Source organism: Hyperolius riggenbachi, chromosome 11 (genome assembly GCF_040937935.1).
Source record: "Hyperolius riggenbachi isolate aHypRig1 chromosome 11, aHypRig1.pri, whole genome shotgun sequence".
In the NCBI taxonomy this organism is placed as follows: Eukaryota; Metazoa; Chordata; class Amphibia; order Anura; family Hyperoliidae; genus Hyperolius; species Hyperolius riggenbachi.
This window is the reverse complement of record NC_090656.1, coordinates 4860205-4866945: the sequence shown is the minus strand read 5'-3', so window position 1 is coordinate 4866945 and position 6741 is coordinate 4860205. Positions and strand designations below refer to the sequence as shown.

Genomic DNA, 6741 nt, shown 5'->3' with positions numbered 1-6741 from the left:
GTAAAAGTTTATATTGGATGCACTTTAAGGGGCCAGAGACTGCTGGCATGCCAGGAGTTAACATACGCGTAACTAAAATTAGCTGATAACAAATGTCTCAGACAATAATCAGGCGTGTTTCCCTGCGGGGAAACTCTGCTGATTTGGCGAAACGGGCCCTATTTAGCAGCAAAAATGTCCTCTGCTATGTGTGCACCTAGCCTGAGGCTTGGGTTAGATCGGGTGCATTTTCTGATAATAACAGCTTGAGTCAATGCTTAGGTTGCAATTTCTGATAGCTTTACCTATAAATGAATGCAACTGGTAACCAAATGTTACATTGTTGCAAACATTTTCATCCCACGAGCTTCCAGCTGCACAGAGACAGGCCAGAGATCTCTTCTTGCGCATGCGCAGACTATGGACGTCACCTGAGGGTAAAACGCGGCAATCCCGCCCTCTCTCAGCCTCCACCAATCACAGCGTGCCGGGCCATCAGCGCAGCGCTCCGATTCGCCGCTGTCACGCCCCAGCCAGCCAATCAGCTCCGCACCCGGCTGGACAGCAGAGGCCCAGCGTCCCCTGGTCTCCAGCATGGCGGCCGCAGCGCAGACGTGGTAAAGGGGCGAGGCTTCGGGCAAATGGCCGGCGCTGCTCTAGTGCCCGGACTGCCGCATTCTTCAGTTAGGCGCGGAGATTGAACTGGTGGGAAAGAAGTCACTGGAGTCGGAGTGACGGGAGCAGGTGAGACCCCCGGGTGCCCCCTCCCCCAGAACCTGTATATATCATATCATGCCTGTGTACAGCCCCGCCCCCCATAGATTGTGTATTACTGTATATGTCTCATGCATGTATAATGTGTGTGTGCTGCAGGAAGGCTACGCCCCATTCACCTGCATTACCTGCATTGTATAATATATCTGATCAATAATGTGAATAGACTGCAACATGTCTCCTCCACACTCCCCTGTATACACCCTGATCATTGCTATAGAAATATACTCAATTCAGGATTTATACCCCATGAGTCCTCCTGTATTACTACACCTGCTCCATCTTTCCTCTGTGGCTGTGCACACCTCTCCCACAATTATTTAAGTATTTGTATAGCGCCAACATCTTCCGCAGCGCTGTACAGAGTATATTGTCTTGTCACTTAACTGACCCTCAGAGGGGCTCACAATCTAGTCCCTCCCATAGTCATATGTCTATCTATGTATCATGTTGTGTATGTATTGTAGCCTAGGGCCAATTTAGGGGGAAGCCAATTAACTTATCTGGATGTTTTGGGGATGTGGGAGGAAACCGGAGTGCCCGGAGGAAACCCACACAGACACGGGGAGAACATACAAACTCCTTGCAGATGTTGACCTGGCTGGGATTTGAACCAGGGACCCAGCGCCATAAGGCGAGAGCGCTGACCACTACGCCACCATGCTACCCCAATATCCACATGTACATGTACACCTCCCCCCCCCTCCCCAATATCCACATGTATGCCTCCCCCCCCCCCCAATATCCACATGTACCCCCCCATATCCACATGTACGCCTCCCCCCCCCCCCCCCCCCCCCCAACATCCACAGGTACTCCTCTCCCTCAATATCCACATGTACTCCTCTCCCTCAATATCCACATGTACTCCTCTCCCTCAATATCCACATGTACTCCTCTCCCTCAATATCCACATGTACTCCTCTCCCCTCAATATCCACAGGTAATCCTCTCCCTCACTATTCACATGTATGCCTCTCCCCCCAATAGCCACATGTACATCTCCCCCCAATATACACATGTACATCCCTCCCCCCTCAATATCCACATGTACTCCTCTCCCTCAATATCCACATGTACTCCTCTCCCCCCAATATGCACATGAACAGGTTTTTCTCTCTACAACCCCCCCCCCCCATAATAAATACATATATTATTTATTATTGGCTATATATAGTGCTGACATCTTCTGCTGCGCTTTACAGTGTGTACCGTATATGTTTAGTCTTGTCACTGAATGTCCTCAGAGGAGCTCACAATCTGATTAGACTTTAATCTCTACCACAGCCCTGTGTCTGTTGAGGCCTGGCTGGTGGTGATGCTGGCCTGGAAGGTGGGGGGCTGGGTGAGGGCAGGGTGCTAGCTGGAGCAGGTAGTGAGGTGCAGGCTGAGTGCTGGTTGGTGCTGGCTAGGGAGCAAGGTGCAGGCTGGGGTAGGGTGCTGCTGGCTGTGGCAAGTTGCAAGGTGCAGGCTTGGGAATGGTGCAAAGTGCTGGGTGGGGTAGGGTGCTGCTGGCTGGGGAAAGGTGCTGGGACAAGGTGCAGACTGGGTGCAAGGTGTAGGCTGGGGCAGGGGGTGCTATTACTGACCAGACCGCCCGGTTCTTACTGTGCTCCCAGTGCCACCCCACTGCCTGAGCCCCACTCTTTCAGTCACAGTAATAGTCTTCAGAATTCGTGGCAACAGCAAAGCCAGAGAGATTGCACAAGCTGCCCGCTCCCAGCATAGTCCAGGAAGTGACTAATGATGTCACTTCCGCATTTGCACCAGACAGGGGTAGCGTGTACCTCTCTGGCTCCGCTGTTGCCCCGGGTTCTGAGGTCTATTACTGTGACTGAGAGAGTGGGGCTCGGGCATCGGCGGTGGGGATGGCACCGGAAGCACAGCAAGGACCAGGCGGTAGCCTTGCGACAAGCGGCCTTTCCGGCTCAGCAGTGGTGATGAACACAGCACGCCTGCCCACAGAGACGGCTCCGCGTGCCATAGGTTCACCATCACTAAGGGCAAGTTCACAGTGCAAATGAATGGACAAGGAAAAGGGGTGGTTGGCACTGCGGCAAGTACCAATTAATATGAGCGGGAGTTTGGCAAAAACCACTTCGCTTCACTCACTCAGGTGTGACTGCGCGCTCTGACCATAACAGAACTGCACAGGAGAAAAGAGGGGCATGTGTCTGCACTGCTGTATACGGCTGTCGGGCTAAGGGCTCTTTTCCACTATGAAATGCGATTGCGATCGCAATCGCGTTTCAATTTCCATCATGCGATTGCGATTGAGCTACTATACTCATTATAGTCCAGCTCAATCGCATACAAAACGCAGCAGGACGACGATTGCGCTTTGACCAAAATCGCATCGCAATCGGATCGCAGTAATGGAAATTGCTGCTGCAGTTTCCATTAGTTTAATGTACCTTGCGATTTGCGATCAGAAGCAAATCGCAAATCGCAGGCTAGTGGAAAAAGGCCCTTACAGTACCCAGCACCCACTGCTACCCACATCACTCCAAGCACCGGTATGTTCTACAATTCACTTTCACAAGTACTGTATTTGATGTGCCTCACTATGGATTAAAAGGAATACAGCAGTGCCAACACCTGTCCCTTTTCTTTTCTCCTGTCTAGTTCACAGTGCTCAGTTGCGTTACAGAATAATTCTGCATGTCAGCTCACTGCCCATACAATTCTATGGGCCAGTTCACAGTACTGAGTTGTAACTCATCGCGTTATTCTAACTGGCTGCATGCTGGCTTTGTATTAAACTCTATGTCCAGTCTCCATTGCAGTTCACAGTCATTATCATGTGTGCATTATGCAGCGGACCACTGTAAACTTAAGACCTATATAACTGAGACCTCTGAAATGCACTCCTCTCGTCTTGAATCCTGGGCATTCTGATGTTAGCTACTTCCTTCTAGCCTATGCTGGTGGATAGGAAGCGAACAGAAATACTCCCACATTTTGACACCGAGAAATACAAAATAAGATATAGGCTGTCCATAGCTGCACCTGGGCACACTCCTTTGCTTTGCTGACTAGACTACAGTCATGGATGTAACTAGCTCTGAAATTAGGTGTCTGTGCTTGGTACTTAACGATGATAAATGGCTCATTTTTTTTCTGAATTAATGCAAATCTCCTTGTTTGGGATTGGTGTAATCCAGATTGCATTTTAGTGTTTAACCTCCCTGGCGGTAACCCCGAGCTACGCTTGGGCTAGCCGCCGCAGAGGATCACATGGCCCCTGGCTATCTGCTCCCCTGTGACCTTGCGGCCTGTACGTAGTCACGTTACATACCGCAGTAAACTATGAGTTTGCCGGTTACCCTGCTCATCCCCGCTAAAGTGTTGAGACTCTGTGCTGGAGCTCCCAGCGTAGTGCTTGATTAGCCGCTGTAACGCATAGGGGGAGCAAAGCAGAGCATACGCTAATGGAGATCTCTGCTATCTGGATTGCCACAAGTATACTTAAGGGCCCATACACTGGTCAATTTCAGCCATCGATCAATCGATTTGTGGCCGATTTTGATCAATTTTATCTATTTGACAGGATGTAAAATCTATGGCCCATAGAGTTGCATTGGATCTAATGGTCCAATAATGCATTTAGATCAATTTCCAATAGATTCCATTCTGAAATCTATTGGAAATCTGTTCCTAGTGTGTGGTACTTATCAGATTCCTGTAAGATTCGACTTGACTGGCATCTGACAGAAATCTATCTGATGGTCGAATCTGCTGCAAATCTATAAGTGTATGGCTGCCTTTACAACCTATCATATTACTGCATGGAAGTTTGCCACACCCTAACCCGCTGCATGCTTCTGCCTTGCTAAAGAACTAACATTCTGCCATGTAATTGTGGATGTGGAGGAAGTGTTTTGTCACTCAGCCAGCCATCTATGCATGCATGTTTAACAGCATATATATGGACTTATCCCTGTTAGAGGGAGGCAGCTGCTTGGATATGTGTTGGGTTGTGACGAATGCATGAGTTCCTTGACTGCAGGGACGCTTTGAGTCATTAACCACCCTGGCGTTCTATTAAGATCGCCAGGGCGGCTGCGGGAGGGTTTTTTTTAAATAAAAAAAAAAACTATTTCATGCAGCCAACTGAAAGTTGGCTGCATGAAAGCCCACTAGAGGGCGCTCCGGAGGCGTTCTTCCGATCGCCTCCGGCAGCCAGAAGTAACACTTCTGTCCATACCGCTAAGGTGGTTAAAGGACAACTGTAGTGAGAAGAATATGGAGGCTGCCATATTTATTCCCTATTAAACAATACCAGTTGCCTGGCAGCCCTGCTGATCTAGGTGGCTGCAGTAGTGTAGCACCAGAAACAAGCATGCAGCTAATCTTGTCAGATCTGACAATGTCAGAATCGCCTGATCTGCTGCATGCTTGTTCAGGGGCTATAGCTAAAAGTATAAAGGTAGCCATACACTGGTCGATTTGCCATTAGATCGACCAGCTGACAGATCCCTATCTGATCGAATCTGATCGAATCTGATTAGAGAGGGATCGTATGGCTGCCTTTACTGCAAACAGATTGTAAATCGGTTTCAGCCTGAAACCGATCACAGTCTGTTGAGCTGCTCCTGCCGCCTGCCCCCCCCCCCCCCCCCCCTATACATTACCTAAAGCTGGCTCCGGGTCCTCTTCTCTGCGCTGCACCGCATCCCAGCGTACACTGTGTCACTCTGTGACCAGGAAGTTCAAATATAGCGCCCTCTATTTGAACTTCCTGGTCACTGCAGTGACACAGGAAGTTAATGTACGCTGGGATGGAAGCAGGAACAGAGCGGTGCAGCGCGGAGAAGATGCCCGGGAGCCAGCGTCAGGTAATGTATACCTTATCGGATCGGCCGCCGCTAGCGACACGCTCCCTATCCGCGGGCGATCGGCGGTATTTTTCCGCACGGTGCGATCGACGGACCGATCCGATTTCGGGAGGAAATCGGATCGGCGGGTGCGTTTAGCGCGAACGATTGGCAGCAGATTCGATCCCAGTGATTGAATCTGCTGTCGAAACGGCCGCAAATCGGGCCAGTGTATGGCCACCTTTAGAGGCAGAGGATCAGCAGGGTGCCAGGGAACTAGTATTGCTTAAAAGAAAATAAAAATGGCAGCCTCCCTATCGCTCTCACTTCAGTTGTCCTTTAAGACCTCCGTCCCTGCTTATCAGCCATATTTAGCGGTGAATTGATGACTTCTGGTTTTTAAAGAGGTTTGTTTTTTTGTTTTGTTTTTTGCACAGAAACATTATTAAAGTGTATTGTACTGTTTTGGCTCCATGTAAAGACTACCACTGTGTGACTTTTGTGTGCATTAAATAGACTTGTTTGGATTATGCTAACAGGTGCACAAGACCATTTTTTCTGTTTGTCTTTATACCTGTACTACAGATATACAGATATGTCCATATAATATTTATGCACACATATCAGTCGAAGGTTCATGAACATTTTCCGATATGTAGTCACGTTACATACCTGCTGCCGGGTCACAATGAACAGGCACACTGGCAGGGATGGAGAAGGACACAATGGGGAGGGAACAGTGCCCCAAGCCTGCCTCTCCCTGTCTGAAAATGTCACTTCTGCTGAAAGCCAAGTTGTTTTTTTTAAAGAGAACCCGCGGTGTGTTTTAAGAATCCTATTAGCACACAGAGGCTGGGTCTGCATATAATCACCAGCCTCTGTTACTATACTGTCGCCCCCCCTGCGTTCTGCTGTCCCCCCAAAAGAAACCGAGGTGCTAGCGACATGTAGCGCGTCGCTAGCAGGCTGTTTACATGCAGACTGCCACTCTCCACTGCTCCCCGGCCTCCTCTATAGCGCCGCTCCCCGCCTGCGTCCCTTCCCTCTCCGCCTCTGTAAGCTGATTGGAGGGAAGGGACGCAGGCAGGGAGCGGTGCTATATCGGTAGAGGAGCGGCGGAGAGTGACAGTCTGCATGTAAACAGCCGGCTGGCGACACGCTCTTTTAGGGG

General features: G+C 49.8%; 1 protein-coding gene across 2 annotated transcripts in view; it reads left to right on the top strand.

Annotated features, from left to right (window-relative positions):
• Positions 1–563: 563 nt before the first annotated feature.
• LOC137538763 (anillin-like) overlaps positions 564–6741 on the top strand; it is a 75679-nt gene continuing 69501 nt past the window's right edge. The window contains exon 1 of one of the 2 annotated variants that reach the window (XM_068261072.1): positions 564–723. The gene's annotated coding sequence lies outside the window, so the exon portion shown is untranslated. The remainder of the gene's footprint in view (positions 724–6741) is intronic. The other variant, XM_068261073.1, reaches the window with a different exon arrangement.